Source organism: Marmota flaviventris, chromosome 4 (assembly GCF_047511675.1).
Source record: "Marmota flaviventris isolate mMarFla1 chromosome 4, mMarFla1.hap1, whole genome shotgun sequence".
In the NCBI taxonomy this organism is placed as follows: Eukaryota; Metazoa; Chordata; class Mammalia; order Rodentia; family Sciuridae; genus Marmota; species Marmota flaviventris.
Genome location: NC_092501.1, coordinates 37921852 through 37948610, shown reverse-complemented (window position 1 = coordinate 37948610; position 26759 = coordinate 37921852). Strand labels below are relative to the sequence as shown.

Genomic DNA, 26759 nt, shown 5'->3' with positions numbered 1-26759 from the left:
GGTGCTGAGGATCGAACCCTGGGTCTTACACATACTAGGCAAGTGCTCTACCACTGAGCCATAACTCCAGCCCCTGTATTTTTTAAAAAATTTTTTCTTTTTAGTTATACATGTCAGTAGAAGGTAGTTTGGAAAATTATACATTCATAAAATATAACTTATTCTATTTAGGATCCTATTCTGTGGTTGTATATGATGCAGAGTTACTCTGGTCGTGTATTCAAACACAAGGCTAGGAAAGTTATTGTGTTTTTTTTTTAAATGATGAAATTTTTGTTTCTCAAAACTATAACATGGAAATTTTATAGGTGACATCTTTTTTTTCCCCACAAAACTAACTTTATATGCTTCATTATTCAGAGGTTGGGAAAATAATAAAAGTGATGGGTTTCTAAACAACTGGAACTTTTCATTGTCTTTACTTTGAAAATGTGTTATTTTACATATGAAATATTTTTAGTATTGCTTTAACATGTGTTAGAAAATTCTGACAAATAAAAGTTCTTTCTATCTTAAGTTTAAGTTCTTTTTCTCCCCCAGATTTATGAAAATATGCATCAGCTTAATACTGTCTTGGAATTCATGAGATGGAAGCATAGGTCAAAGCTATTTGGAGAGAATTGGAAGTACAGTTTTATAGCTACATCTCTAAGGTAAGGAAAAGATTTTAAAGAAAATAATAGAGTAACATGAAAATTTTTCTTTCTTAACAATTGAAAATAGTCCTTCCGTATTACCACTGCAACTTTATTTGAGCTTCTTTATTTTATTGGTAACACCACAACTTTGTGTTAGCTACATTAGTTTCTTAAATCACCTTCTTTATGAGTTCATACGTAATTCTTATGTATTTTTCTTCTCTTGTAAATATCGAACTTTTTCAGGAGTGAAAATATTTCTTAACAATACCACTTTCTTAACTAATTATAGAAAGTAAGTATTATTTCTTCCTTCAGGATTTTATTTCTTCCCATAAAGACTGGAAAGCATAGTTCAGAATGGAAAACTATATTAAAAATTATGTTTACATTATTTTGAAATTTTAACACATTTTACAGTTAAGATTTTAAATATCTTAGAATAATAGATCTTTGGAAGTAAAATTTAGTTTAAAGAAGTAGAAACTGTAGTAATGCCAGAAATAGGAAAGAAATCATTCTAAGACAATATTTGGAGGAATTAGCTCATTGCTTTGAGATTCTTTTAGAGCTGGATGTGATGGAGCATACTTGTAATTCCAGCTACTTTAAAGGCTGAGGCAGGAGGATCTCAGTTTCAAGGCCAGCCTGGCCTCAAATGTTTCCCCTTCTGTTAATGATCTCTTTATCACCCAAGAAAAGTTTTAGTGTTATATCTGATTCCTCATGTTTTGCATCTTATACCTTGTCAGAGATCAACTCCTGTTAGTTTATCTCTATAGCATATCATGAATATTTTTATCACCTATTTTCAGATTCCTAATCACCATCCAGGTTTAGGGCCTTACATGACATTATACTGGAAATATTGCAGGGCTTTCCTATTTGTACTAACCTATTAATCAATCCACTCTAGCATTCTTATCTTAGTAGTCACAATACTGTTTCCCAAAGCATGCTGAATGTACTGTACTGTTGGTAGCATTCAAAACGATTTTTTTTGTGTGTGTGTATGTGTGTACCGGGGATTGAAGTCAGGGGCACTTAACCATCAAGCCACATCCCCAGGCTCCTCCCCTCCCCCCTTGTATTTTATTTAGAGATGGGGTCTCACTGAGTTGCTTAGGAACTTGCTAAGTTGCTGAGGCTGGCTTTGAACTCATGATTCTCCTGACTTAGTCTCCTGAGCCGCTGGAATTATAAGCGTGTGCCACTGTGCCTGGCCAGGTTTTCGTTTTATACAGGTGAATTTTTAAAGATTTTGTGTTGGGTGTGGTGGTACATGCCTATAATCCCAGCAATTTGAGAGACTGAAGCAGGAGAATTGCAAGTTTAAAACCAGCCTTAGCAACTTAGTGAGACCCTAAGCAACTTGGTGAGACTCTCAGAATAAAAAAAGGATGAGGATGTTGCTCACTGGTTAAGTGCCCATGGGTTCAATCCCTAGTACTAGAGGAAGAAAAAAGTACTAGCGGAAGAAAAAGATTTTAATAGGCACATGTCTGTTTTGATAACCACCTACTCACTACTCACTTACAAACAGTAAAAGTAACAGTACTTTGCCCTTTCTCTGTTTTGAGCTATGGTTCAGAAACTTGAGTTAATCTTACCTGTAGTTCATGTATGTAACTAACTTAATTTGTTCTCCATAAAGCCCCTCAGATGATTCATTTTAATCTCCCTTTTTTTTTTTTTTTTGTTACAAAGATTGAACCCAGGGGTGCTCAACCACTGAGCCACTTCCCCAACCCTTTTTTCTTTTTCTTTTGAGACAGGGCCTTGCTAAATTGCTAAAGCCAGCTTTGAACTTGTGAGCCTTCTACCTCAGCCTCCCAAGCCAATGGGATTATAAACATGTGCCATCAGGCTGGGCTTCTCCTTTGTTTCTGTTTTATTTATTTATTTATATTTTTAGTTGTAGATGGACACTATATCTTTAATTTTTATGTAGTGCTGAGGATCGAACCCAGTGCCTCGTATATGTGAGGCAAGCACTCGACCACTGAGCTTCAGCCCAGCCTTTCCTTTGTTTTTGACCCTTACTTCTGTTTTCCTCTCTTTATGCCGTTGGACAGCACTTTAATTTGTGTCTCACATATGTCAGGTAAGCGCTCTACAACCGAGCCAAAACCCCCCCCAAACCCTTAAGAAGTTTTAATACTAAAAAAACTCTGTATATTACTGTATATACATTTGTTCATTGCTTCTGACATTAGTGTCCCATAACGTACAGAACCACGTTTTTACCATTTTAGAGTCACTCTACTCTGTTCAAAAGCAAGGCAATAGAGCCAGCTTGCTTCAGTTTGAATCCTGACTTTACTACTACTTCTTAGCTAGAGAAAAGGACTTATAAATGGGTAGTTTATTTGAGAAATGAAACAAAAAGAGGAAATGGGAGAAAAGGAAAAATGGACAGAGAAGATGGTAAATGTATATATTGTGTGTTATGAGTTAGTTACCACTATGGGAAACTGGATCTCAGTCCTCTGAGAACCCTCTGAATGTACCTTATAGTCTTGCCCTACCAAAAGACTGTGTTATACCTCGAATGTTGCGTGTTGTTCATTAAGGGTTCTTTTAGAGCGCTAGCACTGGCATTTCTGTCGCTGTACCTCTAGACTGCACAGTACTCTTTAGGTTTGGAGAAGTCTGAGGAGTAAAGTGAGCCATGCTTTATAATCTGGATGGTGTCTCTTGTTGGACAGTGTAGAACTGCCCACCAGAGCGGCAGTGACAAAATGGAGGTGGAGAGGATGTGACACTGGATGGTGTCTCTTGTTGGACAGTGTAAAATTGCCCACCAGAGCTGCAGTGACAAAATGGAGGTGGAGAGGATGTGTTGAAGAATACCAACAAGTATCTGCTAGAATCTCCACTGTTTATCCCTCAGACTACCTTTGCCACATTAAATCTACCTTATCATCTACCTTCGAAGTGGTGGTTTGTTATAATCACTTAAGAAATATCCAAAACAAGAAGGTTACTGGAATAAACTATAATTTCCACTACTGCAGCTGATCCAGAGGCTTATAATTGATACTCAAACCATGAGATACTCCGTAAGCCTTCACTTCAGATGGAGATGCTGGCAATAGGATGTACTCTGGGCAGGGAAGGCAAATACACATCTGGATTAAGAGTTTTTTCTGCACTGAGAATATGTTAGTTAACACTCAACAGCAGCAGTAATTACGTCAGCCTTCATAAAAAGGAGCCTGTGATGTTGAGTCTAGGTAAAACCTTCCTCCTTCTGTTAGTATGACTGCTGCATTCATGGACCCATGCTCTAGTATTGAGGTGACCAAGACAGAAACTGACTGGCTGATAGCATTGATGATGAATCATCTATCTGTGGTTGCCTATAGTTAAATGCCTCTACTGTGACTGGTGCTTTGTGGTGGTGGCATCTTGGGCTGACTCCTACAGGGCCATTCAACATGGATTTTCTCTACGATCTTGTTTCTTATTTTCATATTCTCCCAATCAGCCAGACCATTCTCTACTGCCCAGGAACCTATGTATTTTTTTCTTTGGTTTCTTCTCCCTTTACAGTACTCACTCTCTCCGTAATGTCTTTCAGAGCCTTGTGAGTAGACTGTTGAACAGTAGCAGTCTTCTTTTTGGCTTGTATCTGTTAACTAGGTCCCAGACTTTTTTCCCCATTATTGCTTACTGGGAACTTACTATAAAGTTATTGGTATGAGCATAAATTAGAGACATCAGTGTGGTAGAAATAGGTAATATGAAGTTCTGAGCCATCTCTTGGAGTTTATTAGTGTCCTGTGGACCTGCCTAGGCCTTATTCCAAGTACTGTGTCCACTATACAGTGATTGCTGCTAAACCTGGCCTTTTAACTTGGTGGCTCATGATGGTAGCTCCAGTCACAAAATCTTTTTTTTTTAATATTTATTTTTTAGTTGTAGTTGGACACAATACCTCTGTTTCACTTACTTATTTTTTCTGTGGTGCTGAGGATTGAACCCAGGGTCTCGCATTTGTGAGGTGAGCTCTCTACTGCAAGCCACAACCCCTGCCCTCCAGTCACAAAATCTTTGTAATGTTTTTTTTTTTATTTGGGTTCTTTATGAGGCCCATCATCATGTCAAGAGCTGCTTTTCCAACAGTGTTATAAAAGGGCTATCTTTGCTTCAGAAAATCTAGAGGTTGTTCTGCAACTCTCCCATAGGAACTGGCCAGAAAACCCACATAACAACCCATATTGTACTTCTAGTGCCTTTGAATCTGTTTGGCCTGAACATTGGGGTAGTTTGCTCAGTTTAATTTGCTGAGAGCCTTTTCTCCTCTTGGTCCTAGTCAAAACAAGCAGCTTCTGAGTCACCTAATGTCTTGTGTTAGTTCTGCCTAGGTAGTTCTAGTCTTAAGCTTACACTTCCTGCTGGTTATTGAGTTCCCTTTAAAGGAGTTCTGTGAGTTTTATGCCCATTCCTAGGATTTTTGGGCTACCTTTGCACTTACTTAGTTCTGACTACAGATACCTCTTTTCTAGTAGATATTGGAAGGAAGGGTTCTTTCTCCTGTGTACTGACAACAAAGGAGCCAGCAAACATCCATTTCTTGAGGCTCTAGGACAGGTTCTGAGTGTTTCCAGGCACTCCTACATGCAAGATTCTTCAGCAGTGTAGTCTGTGAGGGTTGCCTTTAGGTCTGCTGAGATGAGCCTTTTGAGGGCCTTGAATGCAGCTAAGCAGTGTATCCCTGGTCTTATAGAAAGATGAGTATGTCTTTACTATATTGGTTTCTCCTTGATTTACCTGCACACTCACTCCTGTGGAGAAACATGGAACTCACAGTTTCAGAAACATCATCTCACCTCTTTAATTATTGTGCTTTTCCAGAAAGGGAGATAGAGAGAAGTTTTTTCCTACTCTCTTCCATTCAGATTGCATCCTTATAACTTTAAAGTTTTAAAGATACCATTATAGTTTTTTCTTTAAGTTTGGTGAATATGCTTCTGATATACTTATTTGATTCCTCTCCAGTTTGGATGCTTTTAGATTCAATGTTTGTGAATTTATATCTTCATATGATACATCAGGAAGAGCATGTCCCAAGATTTCCAGCAGTATATGTGTTAGCCATCTTCCCATTATTATCATAAAATACATGAGATGGTTGACTTAAACAGAGAAAAGGTTTATTTTGGTTTACAGTTCTGGAGGTCCCAGTTCAAGATGAGGTTGCTCCAGTTGGATCTCTGAGAAGGAATGCTTGGTATGGCTAACTGCTCACCTCATGAACCAGGAAGCAAAGAGAAAGAGACTTAAGTTCCACAGTCTGTTTCTAGAGCATGCCCTCATAGATCTGAGAATCTCCCAGAAGACCCTCCTTAAAGTTTTACCACCTCTCAATAGTGCCACCTTCATCCAAACCACAGCAACATCTTTTCGTATTCTATAGTGGCATTCAACTTATAACTTTAAACTGTTGCCTAACAATTTCTTTCTGTGCTACCATTTTATAGTTTAACTATGTGTAAGGTAATTTCCAATCTAGGTATCTCAGAAACAGTTTTTAATTTTTAGAAGATGTGAACATTAATAAACTATCATATAACTTTTAAACAATATATACCAAATCATAAGTCCCTCTTCACTATCTTCTGTCCTGTTTCTTTACTCACTACTTTTCCTTTTATCTTATTTTCATCTCACTGACTGCTGATTTATAGTTAGGTTATGATTTTTTAATGATTCTTCACCCTTTTAAGGTATTTTGGTATTTAATACATTTCTAGAAAATCATGCAGTGGGTTCTTGATTTTCAGATTTTAAAATTATTCATAATGAGCCCAGTACAGTGGTGCATGCCTGTAATCCCAGCAGCTCAAGAGGCTGTGGCAGGAGAATCGCAGGATCAAGGCTAGTCCCAGCAATTGTGTGAGGCCCAAAACAACTTAGTGAGACTCTGTCTCAAAATAAAAAGGAATGTGGATGTAGTTCAGTGATAAAGTGTCCCTGTGTTAGATCCCGAGTATCAAAAAACTAAAGTTTATGCATAATAAGACTGGGTGTGGTGGCACACACCTTTAATCCCAACAACTCAAGAGGCTGAGGCAGGAGGATCACAAGTTCTAGGCCAGACTGGGCAATTTAGATCCTTTTTAATCTTACAAAAAATATAAAGGGCTAGGGGGTGTATAGCTCCATGGTAGAGTGCTTCTGGGTTCAGTCCTCAATACCACAGGGGAGAAAAATTATGCATATTGAGAATATCTGCCTCATAAATTGAGTATGAGGATTAAATGAATTAACATATGTAAAGTATATAGAATAGTTCTTAGTACATAGTTGGAGCTTTTTAAGTGTTAGCTATTATTTTTTATAATTGAGTATTAATAATTATTGATATACCTTCTTATACTTAATATTGTTTGTGTCTTCTTTATTTTCATATGATAAAACTTTTCTAGAGATATGTAGTAACAGCATTTATTTGGTTTTATAGGTTAGTTCTGTTTTTGTTATATATTTAATAATTTTTGAATTTAGCATATTAATTTTTCTTCTACTTTCTTTGCTATCCATTCTAGTTCCCCAGCTCTGTAACATACACATCCCTTTATTTTAACACTGTTCTATTGTATTTGTATTGTATATATTGATTTAGAATAGTAAGGCCACATTTGATCATTGTTACAGCCTGATTTAGAGCTGCTTATGTGTTTTCAAAAGTTTCTTTCACCTGTTCCTCCTAATGGTCTATAATCTCTCCAACAACCTAAATCAGGCAACCTCTCATGACATCTTTATCTCTACTTCCATTCAGCTCTAGAAGTTTTTAAATCCTGTTAGCTCTACCTCTATAATTGTTTTCTCCATTCCCATTTCCTCTCAGGCAGACTGAGTTACTTCTTTCTTGAACTATTGTAATTATACTTAAGAGTCTCTGCTCCACTCCTCTCACGTGTGTAGTGCTTCTACAGTGATCTTCCTAAATCATAGTGAGCTTACTTCTTTGCTCAAAAATTGCAATGATTTTTTTTTCATTGTCTATTGAATAAAGTTGGAGCTTTTTTACTCTAGCACTTGAGAGTCTTCACTTTTTTTTTTTTTTTTAACCCTCTCTTCTTTTAAGAAAATCATGATTGATGGGCTGGGGATGTGGCTCAAGCGGTAATGCGCTTGCCTGGCATGCACGGGGCGCTGGGTTCGATCCTCAGCACCACATAAAAATAAAATAAAGATGTTGTGTCCACTGAAAACTAAAAAATAAATATTAAAAATTCTCTCTCTCTCTCTTTAAATAAAAGAATATCATGATTGATAAGATAAATTAAACATAAAATTAGTATGCTGTTTTTCAGTCTTACTGATATCTCATTCTGTTTTTAATCTTGATCATGCTTTCCCATTTTTATGCTTCTTTTCCCCCCCTGATTTCCCAATCTGGAATGCCTCCCTTACATCCTTGTATGGTGGAATCTGCCCATTATTCAAGTGTGAACTTAGGTGTCAGCACCTTCATGAAGGTTTTCCTGATCCGATCGTCTAGAGTTAATCTTTCTTTTTTTTTAAAAAAAAGCTTTTCCATAGCTTTGGGTTTGAATTCCAGCCCATGCTTTGTTAGTAGTCATAGAGCTTTTGCATATACCAGTAAATTCTGTACCTTAGATCGATTTGTACATCTGTTTGTCAAGATAGCCAATGAATCAATGAATCACCTGGGTATTTTATACAAAACAAGTTCAGATTCAGTGGGGTCTAAGGTATATAACCTGAAGATCTGCATTTCTGACAAACTCACACTAATTCTGCTGTTTAGTGAACCAAGCTTTGACCATTAACGTGGAATCCACTAAATTGTCTACTTATGCCCATTTTAACCTTTACTGGTTTTTAGCACTATTCCTTTAATTTAGCTCAAGATTTTCCTCTTTAAGGCCATAATTGTTAGAATATATGGCCCTTATATTAAATGTTCAGGGAACAGACCCTGCTTTTTAAAAATAAAGTAGTGGGTGTATTGTTTCACCAGTAGGAGAGCTATGTAATTGTGAATATGACTTTATATTCTTCTTTCATAGTATCAAAAACAATATTAAAAGAAAAAGCTAGTAAACTGTATAGGTTAATTATTTATGATAGTGGAAAATACTGAGATAATGAAATAATGAAAACATGAAAGGTAATAAAAATATGAAATAAGGCAGAAATATTGTAGGAATAGGGCTTTTAAGTATAATAGTGTTCCCCATTTTATGTTTTATGACGTAGATCAAATTTCTTTTCTCTGACATCTAGAAATCACAGAAAGACGGCAATTATGAGCAAATTTCTTGAGCTAGCACTTGGATAGAGATTGTTGGGTTAGTGGCTGGCTATAACTGTAAGATCTGGAGATGTATTTTTAGGTATCATTATACTTATAAAGAATTATGAGAGTATATTATGTGATTTTATAGTTGATTTAATTTCCCAATTACATTTTCCTTGACAAAACTTTTTTTATTCCTTTCATTTATTGAACATTTATTATTTTCTTTGGTAATACACTAGACAGTGTACAATACAGTGCTATTAAGATAAGCAGAAAAATTGCCTGTCTAATCTTTATATGAGGAGGAACAGTATCTGTCACTATTGAATCAGTGCATGGCACATAACCAAGTAATCAGTAAATTGCCTTTTTTGTTTTGTATTGTATTTTTGCCATGTTGGGAATTAAACATACTAGATAAGCACTTTACCTCTGAACTACATTCCCAGTTTCAATAAAGTTTCTGGGTAAATATTGGCCAAAAATCTGTGAAGCTGCTATAGTGCATTTCTGAGTACACTAGAAGTGTAAGTGGAACACTTCACTCAACCCAATGAGACATCAAGGATTGCTTGCAAAAGATTATTCATATATCAGGTCCTGAAGAATGAACTGTTGTTAACATGATGAGGAACAAAGGCAGAACATAAAGAATGCGCAAAGGAATGGAAGCCTAAAAGGGAATGCTTGTCAAGATGATTTAACTTAGTATTACTGGAGTACTGTTAAGCTGTGGAGGTGTGGGTGGATAGTGTTGGAAGGTATGACAGAGGTCAAGTCATAAAAATTCTTCTTGTGTCTTGCTAATTCCATTCTGTGAAATGAGGTTTTTGAGCCAAGAGAAGGAAAGGTCATTAAGTTTTAAAAGTTAGTCCAAACTACACCTCCCAACTCTTTAAAGATGTGTTCTTTTCAAGCACACAGGGAATATTTTATAAAAGTAACTTTATTGGGTTGTACAGCATGATTCTAGTACATTTCATATAATTTTCGATCATGTTTTCTGGCAAAAGTGCACTTAAGTCAGAAATGATTAACTATACTAACACACACAAACACACACTCGGAAATTTAAAAACATATTTTTGTAAATCTCACAGGTCAAAATTAAAACAATGATGCAGATCAGAAAACACTTGGAACTAAACAATAAGGAAAATTAAAATGGTGGCTGGTGATATAGTTCAGTTGGTAGAGTACTTGCCCAGCATTCAAAAAAAAGAAAGAAGGAAAATTAGAACACATTAAAATCTCTGTGATACACTAAATCTTCACATATTTCTACTTAAAAGAATTAATATTATGAAGGTAATCTAAATTAGAGAAAGAACAGTAAAATAAATTCAAGCAAAGTCAAATAGGAGGTAATGAAGATAAAAATAAATAGTTACAGAGCTCTTGCTGTGTACCAGGCAGACAGAGTTCTGGGTTCTTTACAAGGATTATTTTATTTAATCTTTACAACAGCCATTTCAGGTAGGTTCTATTATTATACCCACTTTACACAGAAGAAAACTGGTTTTGAGAGAAATGGATTCAAGCTTCCAACTAGTAAGTGATAAGTTGGAGTTTGAAATTAATGAATTTTTGAACAAGGTACAGTGGAAGGGATTAACAGGTCAATGCTGTATTTTTTTTTTTAAGCTAATAAATTATGTATAAGATTGGTCAAGAAAATAGACAATGGATGTAAAGAGGCTACAACTTCATGTACAGAAAAGATTTTTTAAAAAAGAAAATACCCTAGAATAACTTTTTTTTTTCTTTTTGGCCTTTCTTTTTATTTTTATTTTTATTTTTTATTGGTTGTTCAAAACATTACAAAGCTCTTGACATATTTCATACATTAGATTAAAGTGGGTTATGAACTCCCATTTTTACCCCAAATACAGGTTGCAGAATCACATTGGTTACACATCCACATTTTTACATAATGCCATATTAGTAACTGTTGTATTCTGCTACCTTTCCTATACTCTACTATCTCCCCTCCCCTCCCATCTTCTCTCTCTACCCCATCTACTGTAATTCATTTCTCTCCTTGTTTTTTTTTCCCGTTCCCCTCACAACCTCTTATATGTAATTTTGTATAACAATGAGGGTCTCCTTCCATTTCCATGCAATTTCCCTTTTCTCTCCCTTTCCCTCCCACCTCATGTCTCTGTTTAATGTTAATCTTTTCCTCCTGCTCTTCCTCGCTGCTCTGTTCTTAGTTGCTCTCCTTATATCAAAGAAGACATTTGGCATTTGTTTTTTAGGGATTGGCTAGCTTCACTTAGCATAATCTGCTCTAATGCCATCCACTTCCCTGCAAATTCCATGATTTTGTCATTTTTTAGTGCTGCGTAATACTCCATTGGGTATAAATGCCACATTTTTTTTATCCATTCATCTACTGAAGGGCATCTGGGTTGGTTCCACAGTCTAGCTATTGTGAATTGTGCTGCTATGAACATCATTGTGGCAGTATCCCTGTAGTACGCTGTTTTAAGGTCTTCAGGGAATAGTCTGAGAAGGGCAATAGCTGGGTCAAATGGTGGTTCCATTCCCAGCTTTACCAGGAATCTCCATACTGCTTTCCAAATTGGCCGCACCAATTTGCAGTCCCACCAGCAATGTACAAGTATACCCTTTTCCCCACATCCTCGCCAGCACTTGTTGTTGTTTTACTTCATAATGGCTGCCAATCTTACTGGAGTGAGATGATATCTTAGGGTGGTTTTGATTTCCATTTCTCTGACTGCTAGAGATGGTGAGCATTTTTTCATGTACTTGTTGATTGACTGTATGTCCTCCTCTGAGAAGTGTCTGTTCAGGTCCTTGGCCCATTTGTTGATGGGGTTATTTGTTATCTTATTGTTTAATTTCTTGAGTTCTTTGTATACTCTGGATATTAGGGCTTTATCTGAAGTGTGAGGAGTAAAAATTTGTTCCCATGATGTAGGCTCCCTATTTACCTCTCTTATTGTTTCTCTTGCTGAGAAAAAACTTTTTAGTTTAATTAAGTCCCATTTGTAGATTCTTGTTATTAACTCTTGTGCTATGGGTGTCCTATTAAGGAATTTGGAGCCCAACCCCACAATATGTAGATCGGAGCCAACTTTTTCTTCTATCAGACGCAGAGTCTCTGATGTCAAGCTCCTTGATCCATTTTGAGTTAACTTTTGTGCATGGAGAGAGAAGGGGTTTCAATTTCATTTTGTTGCATATGGATTTCCAGTTTTCCCAGCACCATTTGTTGAAGATGCCATCCTTCCTCCATTGCATGCTTTTAGCCCCTTTATCAAATATAAGATAGTTGTAACTTTGTGGATTAGTCTCTGTGTCCTCTATTCTGTACCATTGGTCCACCTGCCTGTTTTGGTACCAGTACCATGCTGTTTTTGTTACTATTGCTCTGTAGTATAGTTTGAAATCTGGTATCGCTATGCCGCCTGATTCACACTTCCTGCTTAGAGTTGCTATTGCTATTCTGGGTCTTTTATTTTTCCATATGAATTTCATGATTGCTTTATCTATTTCTACAAGAAATGCCGTTGGGATTTTGATTGGCATTGCATTAAACCTATAGAGAACTTTTGGTAATACCGCCATTTTGATGATGTTAGTTCTGCCTATCCATGAACAGGGTATATTTTTCCATCTTCTAAGATCTTCTTCTATTTCTCTCTCTAGGGTTCTGTAGTTTTCATTGTATAAATCTTTCACCTCTTTTGTTAGGTTGATTCTCAAGTATTTTATTTTTTTTGAGGATATTGTGAATGGGGTGCTTTTCCTCATTTCCGTTTCAGAAGTTTTGTCGCTGATATACAGAAATGCCTTTAATTTATGCGTGTTGATTTTATATCCTGCCACTTTGCTGAATTCATTTATTAGTTCTAGTAGTTTCTTTGTAGACCCTTTTGGGTCTTCTAGGTATAGAATCATGTCTTCCGCAAATAGTGATAATTTAAGTTCTTCTTTTCCTATTTTTATGCCTTTAATTTCTTTCGTCTAATTGCTCTGGCCAGTGTTTCAAGAACTATATTGAATAGAAGTGGTGATAGAGGGCATCCCTGTCTTGTTCCAGATTTTAGAGGGAATGCCTTCAATTTTTCTCCATTCAGAATGATGCTAGCCTGAGGCTTAGCATAGATAGCTTTTACAATGTTGAGGTAAGTTCCTGTTATACCTAGTTTTTCTAATGTTTTGAACATAAAGGGATGCTGTACTTTGTCGAATGCTTTTTCTGCGTCTATCGAGATGATCATATGGTTCTTATCTTTAAGTCTATTGATGTGGTGAATAACATTTATTGATTTCCGTATATTGAACCGTCCTTGCATCCCAGGGATGAATCCTACTTGATCATGGTGCACAATTTTTTTGATGTGTTTTTGTATCCGATTCGCCAGAATTTTATTGAGGATTTTTGCATCTAGGTTCATTAGAGATATTGGTCTGTAGTTTTCTTTCTTTGAGGTGTCTTTGTCTGGTTTCGGAATCAGGGTGATGTTGGCCTCATAGAATGAATTTGGAAGAGATCCCTCTTTTTCTATTTCCTGAAATAACTTGAAAAGTATTGGTATTAATTCTTCTTTAAAGGTTTTGTAAAACTCCGCTGTATACCCATCCGGTCCTGGGCTTTTCTTGGTTGGTAGTCTTTTGATTGCTTCTTCCATTTCATCCATTGATATTGGTCTGTTCAAATTGTGTGTATCCTCCTGACTCAGTCTGGGCAAATCATTTGACTTAAGAAATTTATCGATGTCTTCACTATCTTCTATTTTATTGGAATATAGGTTTTCAAAATAATTTCTAATTGTCTTCTGTATTTCTGTAGCATCTGTTGTGATATTGCCTTTTTCATCCCGTATGTTAGTAATTTGAGTTCTCTCTCTTCTTCTCTTTGTTAGCATGGCTAAGGGTCTGTCGATCTTATTTATTTTTTCGAAGAACCAACTTTTAGTTTTGTCAATTTTTTCAATTGTTTCTTTTGTTTCAATTTCGTTGATTTCTGCTCTGATTTTAATTATTTCTTGCCTTCTGCTACATTTGCTGTTGTTTTGCTCTTCCTTTTCTAGGGCTTTGAGATGAAGTGTGAGCTCATTTATTTGTTGGTTTTTTTCTTTTTTGGAGGAATGACCTCCAGGCGATGAATTTCCCTCTTAAAACTGGTTTCATTGTGTCCCATAGATTCCGATATGTTGTGTCTGTATTTTCATTTATCTCTAAGAATTTTTTGATTTCCTCCTTTATGTCTTCTGTAACCCATTGATCATTCAGTAACATATTGTTCATTTTCCATGTGATGTAGGATTTTTCCTTTCTTTTTTATCTTTGATTTCCAGTTTAATTCCATTATGATCAGATAAAATGCATGGTATTATCTCCACCCCTTTATATTTACTGAGGGTTGCCCTATGGCATAATATATGGTATTTTTGAGAAGGATCCATGTGCTACTGAGAAAAAAGTATATCTACTTGATGATGGTTGATATATTCTATATATGTCAGTTAAGTCTAGGTTATTGATTGTGCTGTTGAGTTCTATAGTTTCTTTATTCGACTTTTGTTTGGAGGATCTGTCCAGTGGTGAGAGAGGTGTGTTGAAGTCACCCATAATTATTGTGTTGTGGTCTATTTGATTCTTGAACTTGAGGAGAGTTTTTTTTATGAACATCGCAGCACCATTATTTGGTGCATAAATATTGATAATTGTTATGTCTTGTTGGTGAATGGTTCCTTTTAACAGTATATAATGTCCTTCCTTATCCCTTTTGATTAACTTAGTCTTGAAGTCGATTTTATTCGCTATGAGGATGACCACCCCTGCTTGCTTACGAGGACCGTGTGCGTGGTATATTTTTTCCGAACCTTTCACCTTCAGCCTATGTATGTCTTTTCCAATCAGATGTGTCTCCTGGAGGTAGCATATTGTTGGATTTGTTTTTTTAATCCATGTTACCAGCCTATGTCGCTTTATTGGAGAGTTTAAGCCATTAATGTTTAGAGTTACTATTGCTATATGGTTTGTACTTCCAGGCATGTTTGATTATTTATCTTTTTTTTTTTTAATTTAGTTTGTTTCTCCATGATTAGCTTCCCCCCGCCCTCTGTCTTTACTGAGTTACTTCCCACTGATGGTTTTGGTTATTGTTTTTCATTTCTTCCTCGTGTAGTGTTTTGCTCAAGATGCTTTACAATGCTGGTTTTCTGGCTGCAAATTCTTTTAACTTTTGTTTATCATGAAAGATTTTTATTTCGTTGTCGTACCTGAAGCTTAATTTTGCTGGATACAGAATTCTTGGTTGGCATCCATTGTCTTTCAGTGTTTGAAATACGTTGTTCCAGGATCTTCTCGCTTTCAGTGTCTGTGATGAAAAATCCGTTGTTAACCTTATTGCTTTACCCCTGAATGTAATCTGCCTCCTTTCTCTTGTAGCTTTTAATATTTTCTCTTTGTTCTGTATATTGGATATCTTCATAACAATGTGTCTTGGCGTTGGTCTACTGTGATTTTGTATGCTCGGTGTCCTGTATGCATCTACAATTTGTATATCCGTTTCCTTTTTTATTTCTGGAAAGTTTTCTATAATTATTTCATTCAGCAGGTTGCTCATTCCCTTGGTTTGAACCTCTATACCTTCCTCTATCCCGATGACTCTTAAGTTTGTTTTTTTTATGTTATCCCATATCTCTTGGATGTTTTTCTTGTGATTGTTTACCAGCCTTTCTGAGTTGGCTAGACTCTTTTCAAGATGATATATTTTGTCTTCATTATCTGACATTCTGGCTTCTACTTGCTCCACTCTGTTAGTGATACTCTCATTTGAGTTTTTAATTTGGTTTATAGTTTCCTTCATTTCTAGAATTATTGTTTGATTTTTTTTTATAATCTCTATCTCCTGATAAAGATGCTTATTTGCTTCTTTTATCTGTTCATGGAATTCATTTTCAATGTGTTCTTTCACTGTTTGAATTTGCTGTCTCATATCCTCTTTAAGATTCCATTCTATCTGTATAAGGTATTCCTTGAGTTCTTTATTTGACCATTTTTCTGATGCCTCTAGGTCCTCCTGAATATTTAGGCTGCCCTGCATTGTTTGTACTCCTTTTCTTCCTTGCTTTTCCATGCTGCTCATGTTACTTCTGGTTCTGTTTGACTGCTGAGTTACTGTTTACTCCTATAAATTTATTTGATGCTTGGGAAGAAAGGTATTAGAAGGGAAGGGAAGAAGTCACTAAAGAGAATGAGAGTAAGCAGGTAGAATTCAAGGAAGGGGGAATAATGAAATTGAAAAGAAATGAAAAGACAAAAGAAAAAAATAGAAAATAAAAAAAGAAAAAAAAATTAAAAAAAATAATAAAAAAAATAAAATTAAAAAAATAATAATAAATATTTAAAAAATTTTAAAAATTAAAAAATGAAAATGAAAAAAAAACCCCAAATAGTAATAAAAAAAAAATTAATAAATGCAGTCTTAGAGTTTGATTAACTTCTCTTCCAGTAGGTGGAGCTGTGCCCACCGGGCCAAGTTTCTCCTCTCAATACACGGGAACAATCACTGTGCAGCAGCTCCTCCTCCCAGACTGGGCGGGTCTCCAATCCTGAGTGCCTAGGCCTTTTCTTGTGTCTTATCACTTCCCCACTTTTCTTCAAGCCAGGCCCCACTCACCGGTGACGCTCACCACAATACTGGCCACACGCCCGCTCTGCTGCTCCCGGGAGCCCTATTTTCTTGAATGACTGGGCATACTCTCCCTGTTTGCCATTCCTTCAGACCCTAATTTTGTGGAGCTTGGGGCTGAGAACCCTCAGCAAATTTTGCTTGCCCTCCGGTAGCCATGCCCCTGGTAGCTGGTGCAAGAGACCTCAGTTGTCAGCACTGGTGGGAGCGGTAGCCGGGGGTTCCGCGCTGCGGGTCCCGCGCCGCCCTTGTTCTGACTATCATGCTCACGGGAGAGGTGGGAGGGGCCCTTAAGTTTTCCCCGCTGTGTGAAGAGGAAGGGCTAGGGGGTTACACACCTGTCTCCGCCGGTTTCAATGAAGTTATCTCCTCCACCGCATTCTGGTGACGTCAGTTCTCTGCCATGGTGGTATCCCATGCAAATGGCAACAGTTCGTTCCCTTTGCCGGGTGACCAATGCAACGGGTGGGTCCTGACTGGCTCTCCCAAGCCCCATCTGAATCCTGTGGCCACTGCCTATGAAGGCTCGGTTGGTATTAACCTCTGCAGGTTCAGAAGGGCCGACCAGTTGTTAGAGCGGGATCGTTTAGTGCTGAGTCACAGCGGTTTGTCTGCGAGACGCAGGTGAATGGGTACTTGAATTCAGCCAATCTGGGCTCGGTGTGTGTTCTGAGAGGCCCAGACTGTTTGCCCCAGATCCATGTCAGCTCAGCATTGCCTAGTGATCCTGAGCAAACAGCATTTAGATGGTTTACGACTCCCTATGCCCGCACAGCTGAAGAGGTCAGAGACTTGATCTCTCCGCGCCCGTGGCCATGTTGGATCTCTCCCTAGAATAACTTTATGCTAACAAATTTTACAACTTAAATGAAAATAAATTATGACTTAATAAAATTAACTTAGACTAAGTGGTAAACCTAGGTATCATAACTGTTAGAGAAATTGAATTTGTAATTAAAAGTGTGAGTTCTTTCAAACTATTCAGGTAGCAGAGATGTCAAGATTTACATAGACTATTTCGGAGAATAGCAAAATAAGGAATATTCCTTAGTTTAGTGTATATGACTATTATAATCTTGATAATAAATCCAGACATATAATATGGATAAAAAGTTTTAGTCTTGCTTATGTGAAATCTAACAAAACATTGGGAAAATAAATCCAGTAGTGTATTTAAATGTTATATATAATATGTATAATACTGAATGTAATACAGTTCTGACATAATTAGTATCAGACCTTACAGGTTTAAGGGCACAGTCTCCGATAAGTCTGCCCTCATTTAAAAAATAAAAATATTGTCCTCATTACAGGTGCCAGTTACAAGTTTGTTGGTCCTCCACTTGCCTTTCAGACTGATTGCAAATCCAGGGTTCCCATGAATAACCTTAAGTTACATAAATCACTAAGATGACTCATAGAACTCAGTAAAGTTATTATAATTACAATGTTATTATAAAAGATCCAGATCAGGGCCAGGATAAGTCTGAGAGGATTCCAAATGTGGAGTCCATGCCCTTTTTCCTGAGATCAGGACTTATTACCCTGCCAGAACATCGAACATAGGTTCACCAATCAGGAAACTTATCTGACCTGTAGTTTCCACAGGGTTTTTGTGTAGACATGAATAAATGGTTAGGTGACTCAGTTATTAGCTTTCTGCTTTCTTTCGAGTCTGGCTGACTCAAAGCCCCAACTCCCTAAATGCATGGTGGTCTTTCTGGTGTCCAGCCTCCATACTGAGCCATCTTGTTGCTGTAGACTAAAGAATGATCCTAGACTCCTTTTATCCAGGAAATTGTAAGAATTTAGATGTTCTCTCCCAGGAACCAGGGGCAAAGACCAAACAAATTATTATACAGCAATGACAAACTAAAATTATCATCATTGTTGCATAACATTTTATCTCAAAATTTAATAATTTGAAACACTAACTTGGAACCGCTTATCTGGGAGGTTCCAATTCTGGGTATCTCATTAGGTTACAGTTTTACAAGGCTGGGAAGGCACTGGCATCTTCTCAGCTTCTGGGGAGGGTCTTATGGTGGGAAGTGGTGCATGCAAAACAGAGATATCTGTGAAGAGAGAAAGACCAAAAGGTGCCAGGCTCACTTCATAACAACTCTTTCTCAATAAGTAACCAGGGTGTGATGGGGCACGCCTATAATCCCAGTGGCCCAGGAAGTTGAGGCAAGAGGATGGCAAGTTCCCTGAGCAATTTAGTGAGATTGTGTCTCAAAATAAAAAGACTAGGGATGTAGCTCAGTGATTAAGTGCCCTGGGTTCAATCCTCAGTACCAATAATAAAAAAACCATGCCAGTCTCTTAAGAACTATGTTAATCCCTTCAACTCCATGGCATGATTACTTCTTAAATATCCTTCCATATTTCAATATAATTTCACATGTTGAGTTTTGGTGGGGCAGACCACATCTAAACCATTGCATCCCCACTTGAAGAGAGGAGTATGAAAGAATATGTAGATATATTTAAAACCCACTACAGATGACTTACTCTTTAAGATAGCTCTCAATGACAGTTATTAATGAATCTAACACATTGAAGAAGAAAAACCTTGTGATTATATCACTAAATGGAGAAAAACCACCTGATGAAATTCAGTTCCCATTCATGATAAAAACTCTAATTTAGCAAACTAAGAACAGAAGGGAACTTCCTTAGATGATAGAAAGCATTATTGATTTTTTTTTTTTTTTGGGGGGGGGGTGCTGGAGATTGAACCCAGGGCCTTGTGCATATGAGGCAAGCACTCTACCAACTGAGCTATACCCTCAGCCCAAAAAGTATTGTTGAATTTATAATTAACTTAGGAGCAATTGACATACCTGATATATTGAGACTCTATATATATATATATATATATATATATATATATATATATATATATATATATATATAATGCAGTATATCTTTCCATTTATTAAAGTTTATCCCATGTTCTTTAGGAGTATGTTAAAATTATGCTTACATCAGTGTTTTGCATTTGGAAAGTACAATAAGGTATGGTAAAAAATGAAATAATTGCCTGGTATAGTGGCATACACCTATAATCCCTCTGGAGGCTGAGGCAGAAAGCTTGCACATATAAGACCAGCCCTAGCAACTTAGGGAGAACCTGTTTCAAAGTGAAAAGTAAAAAGGGCTGGGATGTAGCTCAGTGGCAGAGTTCTCCTGGGTTCAATCCTAGTACACCTCCCCAGATCAACCCCCCCCCCCCAAAATTTATCAAGATACCTACCAAAACTATCATTAGACCCAGAATTCCACTTCTGGGAATCTGTCCTACAGATTTGTCTGCCCTGTACTCACCAATTACAAAAGCATTTATTCAAGTTTATTTATTGCAGCATTGTTTATAATACCAACATGTTAGAAATAAGCTAATATGTCCATCAATAGGAGAATGGGCAAGTACAGTTGTGAACTATTATGATGAAACACTATATAACATTGAAAACAAATTACAAAGAACTGCTCATATATATACACTATGGAAATATCTCACAATGTATGAAAAAATATAGCATTTTACATATAGAACAATATTTTCATACATCTATAGAAAGTTTAAAAATATGTAAAGCAGTGCTCTTATGTGCTACTTACAGTCCTTTCTTTAAAATAAAAAGATGAGCACTGGGATTGTGGCTCAGTGGTAGAGCGCTTGCCTAGCATGTGTGAGACACTGAGTTCAATTCCTGGCACCACATGAAAATAAAAATAATAAAATAAAGGTATTGTGTCCACCTACAACTAAAAAGAAATATTAAATAAAATAAAAAGACAAGTTCATGAACATTTAGTTCTCTCAGAAATAAAAATCAAAAAGGTTCCTGAGCTTAAATATACTAAAAGATAAACAGGACAAGTAATCATGTAAAGCCCATTCCATGCCACACAACTTCTAAATGAAAATACTCTAAACCAGCACATTTTAACCTGACCAATTATTCTGACACAGTAAGAAGTTAAAATATAGATGTTTCATCCACAAGGAAAAAAATTCATGGGCTTCACTTTTATACAGCAGGAATTTGTAATCTTTTTTAGCTGAATATTTGTGAGGTTTTAGTTTCCTGTAGTTTTGTGGATCATGTCTGTCAGGAAAGAATTGTTAAAGATATAATTTTAACACCCTGTGCTCTTATTCAGGACTGTTGGAAATTTACAGTTTACATATACATATTACCTTTGGACCTTTCCTTACATCTATTTACTGAAACGTTACAGTTGAATTTAAATAGTGCTTTGACGTTCCCTTTGTCAGACCACATGATTTGTACAAAAAAAGGGCTATATTTTCTTTTTGCCCATGATTATTACCATAATTATTTATCTTAGTATAACTGTTGTACTGTAAAAAGACTTAAGACATTGTTTGCCTTAGGCAGTATTGTAGATTTTGGGAAATTATGTTTACATTTACAAGCCTTTCTTAAGACCTTTTAATTTATATTTCAAACCTGAGGCTATGTATGAAAACAGTACAAGATTTTCCTCACTGGCTTTTGTCACAAGTTAGGACTGGAAGTGAGCAAAAGGAAGTAGTATGGTTTTTGTATCATTTCAGTTGTGTTAAGAAAATGAGAGTTTATCCCTTGCCCTCTCTTTTAGTAAAAAGTCTGATTTGTATATAAAATAAAAGGAATGGGTATAGCATTTTAATTCCTGCTGCCCTGTTAAAGTCATCCCCTAAGCAAATATTTACTTCGTACCAATTGTATGCCAAGCACTGTTCTACGTATTACAGATCCAGAGTGAATAAAACAGACAACCCTGCCCTTCTGAATCCTCCATTCTGGAGCAGGTGGCAGGCAATAAACAAAGAGTAAATGATATAACAGATTACAGCCAAATGCTAAAGAGAAAAAAAAAAAAATTTCAAGGAGGGAGGACAGGAGTGCCAGTGAAGAGGATGCCCTTATAGATTAAATAGGGTGAGTGGAAACAATGTAAATCATAAAGAGATTTTGATTGAGTAAACTCAGAACTGAGAGAAGGCAGCAGATTATTTCAGATGTCCTGGAAGGAGTGTTAAAGGCAGAGGGCCCTGCAAATATACTAGTCCTGAAGTGGAATTATATAGACCTTCTTTAAGAATTGAGTGGGCCACTGCAGTTGAATAGAGCAAGTAGAGTCATGTGGACCTTTGTAGACTTTATTTTTACTTAGAGTGAGTCAGACACTTTTGGAGGGTTTTGAACAGAGGTGTGATGTGATTTTATTGTGCTTTTTAAAAGAATTGCTCTGTGTGTTGAGAATGTATGGTAGGGCAAGGGTAGATTCAGGGAAACCAGTTAGGAGGCTGATTCCATAATCGAGGCAAAGAATCTTAGAGGCTTGGACCACCGATAGCAGTGGAGGTAATGAGAAGCTTGTGGGTTCTGGATGTTTTTTGAAGGCAGATCCAATGGATTTGATGAGAGATAGGATATGGTTATACTGCAATGTGAAGCAGTGGTCAAGAATGATTGGGAATTTAGCCCTAAGGAATTAGAAGAGTAAAGAAGCTATTAGCTCAGATGGGAAAGACCAAGAGACCAGCAAATTTGGGGACTGAGATGGGAAATATCAGGAGTAACATTTATATAGCTGCTGATAACATTGTTAAGTCACTTTTTTGTTTGTTTTTTTATTTTGGTATTGGGAATTAAATTCAGGGGTGTCCTGTAACTGTGTAACATACCCAGCCCTTTCTACTTTTTATTTTGAGACAGGGTCTCACCAGGCTGGCCTCGAACTCAGAATACTTGTGCCTTGGCCTCCTAAATCACTTGGATTATAGGCATGTGCTAGTTTAAGTTGCTTTTTATAGTGTTTGAGTCATCTTTAAAATAATTTGTTCTTTCTTATAACATATGTGTCATCAATTTTTTTTTTTTTTTACTTTGGTCAGAATTGTTAATTTTATGCTAATCAAAGATAGAACACTGAAGTGTGCCTTTCCCTTTATTTTTCATATCAGTTGTATGTTTTTGATTGTCACAGAAAAACGGACGCTAAGACCTAAAAAATGGCTCTTAGCTAAAAAGTCCCTAAGTAATTCAGACTTTACCATAAGACTGCTTGAGCTGCTCATCCATGTCTCCAAAGATGTAGTTTCTTTCAATTTCCTGGCACTGCCTTCTGATTTCCCTTCTGGTCCCAACCTAGTTGCCAGCAGCTTCTGAGACTGCTGTTTCCTTATTCATATTCAATATGAAAGAGTGACTTTGTCCCTGTACCCCCAGCCAGAGTCCTGAGACTGTATTAGACCAGTTCAACCCTGAACTTTTCCTTGTGGCATGGAAGGCAGAATATGTGTATTGGCTTAGCCTAGAACAGAGCCTCTATTCTTGGAGCTTAGGGGAAGGATGTACTCTGAATTTTTAAAAAGTCATAGAAAAAAGTAGAAAGAGATTTATTGATTTTTAAAAATCACTTTTTCATTCTACAAGCACTGGTTAACACAAAAAGAACAATTCCTTTTTAAAGTGGTCAGGTAAGAACAAAATAAAAATAAAATTGTGTATAGACATTAGTTTTATAAAAATAACTTTTCTTAGAGGCTGAAACTATTGCCACTTGAACATCTGGAACTGCAAAGGAACCTTTAGGGAATTGTGAAATAATGATAGTTGCTTTATACCAGTCAATAATTAGTATATTTCAACAAGGAGGGCACTGTTGATGTTAGTTTGAGACAGTTCTTTGTTTTGAGTGGTTATCCCTGCATTACGATTTCCACCTTGGTCACTGGTCAGTCTATGTCCTGTCATATCCTAGACATTATCCCGACAAGAGCCATTTGTATATTTCTAGATCCTCTTAGGAAGTGGTACCAACTTGTTCCTTCAAGTTGAGGGCATAAATACTGATATACTTTGATTTGCTTTCCTGAGTGAAATATGGGTTTGTTTTTTATGTTATTTTGAATGTTCTGCGTTGATTTTTATTCGTAGTTCTAGAAATTAGATATATTTCCCTTAAAAATTGATTTAGCATTTAATTTTTTTAACTACAAAGACATATTGATCCTTCAATTAAATGTAGTGTTACTTAATAAAAAGAGAAATCTATTTTAATAGGCAAATTTTGGTACTCTTTCCATTTTGACCTGGTTCACATAGTTTAGAAAGTCTAACCAATCTTGAACAAGTTTCTTGCATTTTAACTTGAATAGGTTAAACTTACTTGAGGTTAGAAAAAATGAAATGTCTGGAAGAATTCCTAAAGTCAAAATACTTTTGATACACTTTGAATATACATTAAACTCACTTTGTAAGGATATTAGACTATTATTGTTTCTCTTTGGTGAAACAAGTCTGTATGAAAGTATGTTCATGGTGTGTGTGTGTGTGTGTGTGTGTGTGTGTGTGTGTGTGTGTGTTTCAGTCTTATTCTACCAGATCTAGTATCTGAAATTATTTGTGCCAGTCAAGGTCCAGTCAGGAAAGCTGAAGCCACAATGATTAGTTTAACAACAGAATTTGATACAGGGAGTGTATTACATGGGATTTAGAGAATTAGAAAAGCTAAGGGAACACTGGGATTAAACAGAAATAGTAATGGTGGGAAGTAGTTAACATCCACCCCAAGAAGTTTAGGTTTTAGATCCCTGAAGCTGGCAAAGAGTGTGTTCCTGTCCACCTGTGACCCAGCCTTCTGTAGAGGGAGCTCTGGATCCACCAGCGCTGGTATTAAGGAGCTCAGAGCAGGGTGTTGTGGAGCTGGAACTTAGACCCTGAGAAGTAGGAACCCTTGGGTCTAAAGGACTGCTGTGTGTGGCTCAGTTTGGGAGTGTGGAAGGAAGCTGGGAACTCACCCAACCACTGCCTTCTGTTGAGAAGGGTATTGGTTAGGTGACTAATGGGAACAATAACCCAAATCAGAAAGAAAGGAGTCCTCCTTACCTCCTTCAGCTTTCTCTAGTTCTTCAGTTGGCATAACCTGTCAGGGAGCCAGTTACAGAGACACATTGTTAGCATTATTTCAACTCAGCATCACAAAGCCAAGCATACAAATACAAGAGGAGGTGGGGGTTGTTGTTGTTAACTGAAAAGCAATAGTATAATAATGGACACAGTCCTTCTATTTTTTTATCTCACTATTTTCCTTCAGGTTTTTTAGTGTGGGGCTGGGGATGTGGCTCAAGCGGTAGCGTGCTCGCCTGGCATGCGTGTGTGCGGCCCGGGTTCGATCCTCAGCACCACATACAAACAAAAATGTTGTGTCTGCCGAAAGCTAAAAAAATATATATATATATATATTAAAATTCTCTCTCTCTCTCTAAAAAAAAAAAAAGAAGTTTTTTAGTGTGCTACAGTGTGCAGTAAAATTTGGGCTTTGTCAGCAACAAACCTGCCACTTACTGGTTGTGAACTAGGACAAGTTTCTTAATTTTGCAGAGCTTCACTTTTTCCTTAGTTTATAAAGATGAAATAAAATCTTGCATGGCTCAATAAAAAATAACTCCCTGTCTCCCTTTTGATGTACCTACTCATAGTAAACTAGTACTTTTTAAAATTTCAAACATTTTTTATACCTTTATTTTATTTACTTATTTTTAATGTAGTGCTGAGGATCGAATCCAGTACCTCACACATGCTAGGCAAGTGCTCTACCACTGAGCTAGAACCCTAGCCACCCCATACACTGTACTTCGGATTAGAAGACCTAGTGTTAGTTAGTTTGAACTTCTGGTGACTGGTAATTCACCAGGCCATTTATCTCTGGAGCCTATCTTTTAAAAATAAAAGTAGGAGTGATTTTATTAACTTATATAAGAGTCATATAAAAGGAAAATACATGCAAAATTAATTTGATGTGCTAATATAATTAAGCAGTTACCATTAAATACTCAACATGAGTTTCTCTCATTTAATCCACACAAAAGACCTAGGTTTTTCCTATATCAGACCTTGGACTCTTCACTGCCATATTGTACTAACTTCATTTCCATTCAGATATTGTACAGAAACACAGATAGTATTGTTTACCATTGCCCATAATGCACCTAGAGGAGTGACCAAACCTTCTTTCCATCCAGGACTTTGTGCAACTACTGATATACTTCACTTGTTTTTAAATTATTGGTCCTTACTGCAGAAGAGAGAGAATAATACCCAGACCTTTTACATTAACAGCTGGCATGCATCGGGTGCGGTGGCGCATGCCTGTAATCCCAGTGGCTCAGGAGGCTGAGGCAAGAGGATTTCAAAGCCAGCCTCAGCAAAAGCCAGGTGCTAAGAAACTCAGTGAGACCCTGTCTCTAAATAAAAAATAGGATTGGGGATGTGGCTCAGTGACCTAGTGCTCCTGAGTCTATTCCCCAATACCCCCCACCAAAAAAAGTTGTCATGCAATAAGAATTCTTCCTGAGTACAAATGCGTCAGATTAGTATGTAGCATAGTCTAGTTCTAATTATTTGTTAGGTTTTTTGTTTGTTTTAAATGTTTAATACAGTTAAACAAACTGGGTTTGGAGAAACTAGGGGTTTTGCAGTACAAAATTGAATGCTGTTTTGGAAATACATTAGTTCCTATTTTAAAAAAATTTAATAATCAAGAAGCATTCCTTGTAAATCTAATATTGAAGCCCTTGGTGAGGATTATAAGACATAAATGTGTCAACTGTCTAATGTCCCACTAGTTTGTCTTGCCTCTCGGATCCTGAAAGGGTTTATTCTTGTATTAGGGAATAATATCTTGGCTTGGGAAAAAAGAGGCTTTTGAGTGAGGAGGGGACAATTAAGCAGAAACACAAAGGTTATAGGGGTTGTTCATTTTGTATGAGTAACTGAGCATCAGGAGAGGTGAAGTCCAGTGAGAAAGTAATTTCAGGTGGTAATGAAATTGGCATCTTGAGGTAAAGGAGACTTGCAAGTAAAAGTCACTTTATGAAGTAGAACTTCCTCATCCCTATTGTTGGTCAGAATTTAGTTATGTGGTTGATTCTCTTTGCTGTTATTGTCAGACTTTCTGAAAGACCTGTTTATGAATGCCTCACCCCCAGCCAGATGTCACACCATGGACTCCAAGGCAGGCTTGTTTGTAAGATTCCTGCGTATTGCCACAGATACACTCCTACAACTCTTTGAGCAAGTAAGGTATTTTCTTCAGGGTTTATGTTCAGAATTGAGTGAGATTGCTTTTTACATTGATATAG

At 36.7% G+C, this 26759-nt stretch overlaps 1 protein-coding gene across 3 annotated transcripts in view; it reads left to right on the top strand.

Annotated features, from left to right (window-relative positions):
- Positions 1 to 26759, top strand: part of Bmpr1a (bone morphogenetic protein receptor type 1A) — a 129699-nt gene that overhangs the window by 55640 nt on the left and 47300 nt on the right. For 2 of the 3 annotated variants that reach the window (XM_027939950.3, XM_071611118.1), the window contains exon 2: positions 541 to 653. The exons of the other annotated variant lie outside the window; for it this stretch is intronic. The gene's annotated coding sequence lies outside the window, so the exon portion shown is untranslated. The remainder of the gene's footprint in view (positions 1 to 540; positions 654 to 26759) is intronic. 3 annotated transcript variants of the gene reach the window in all.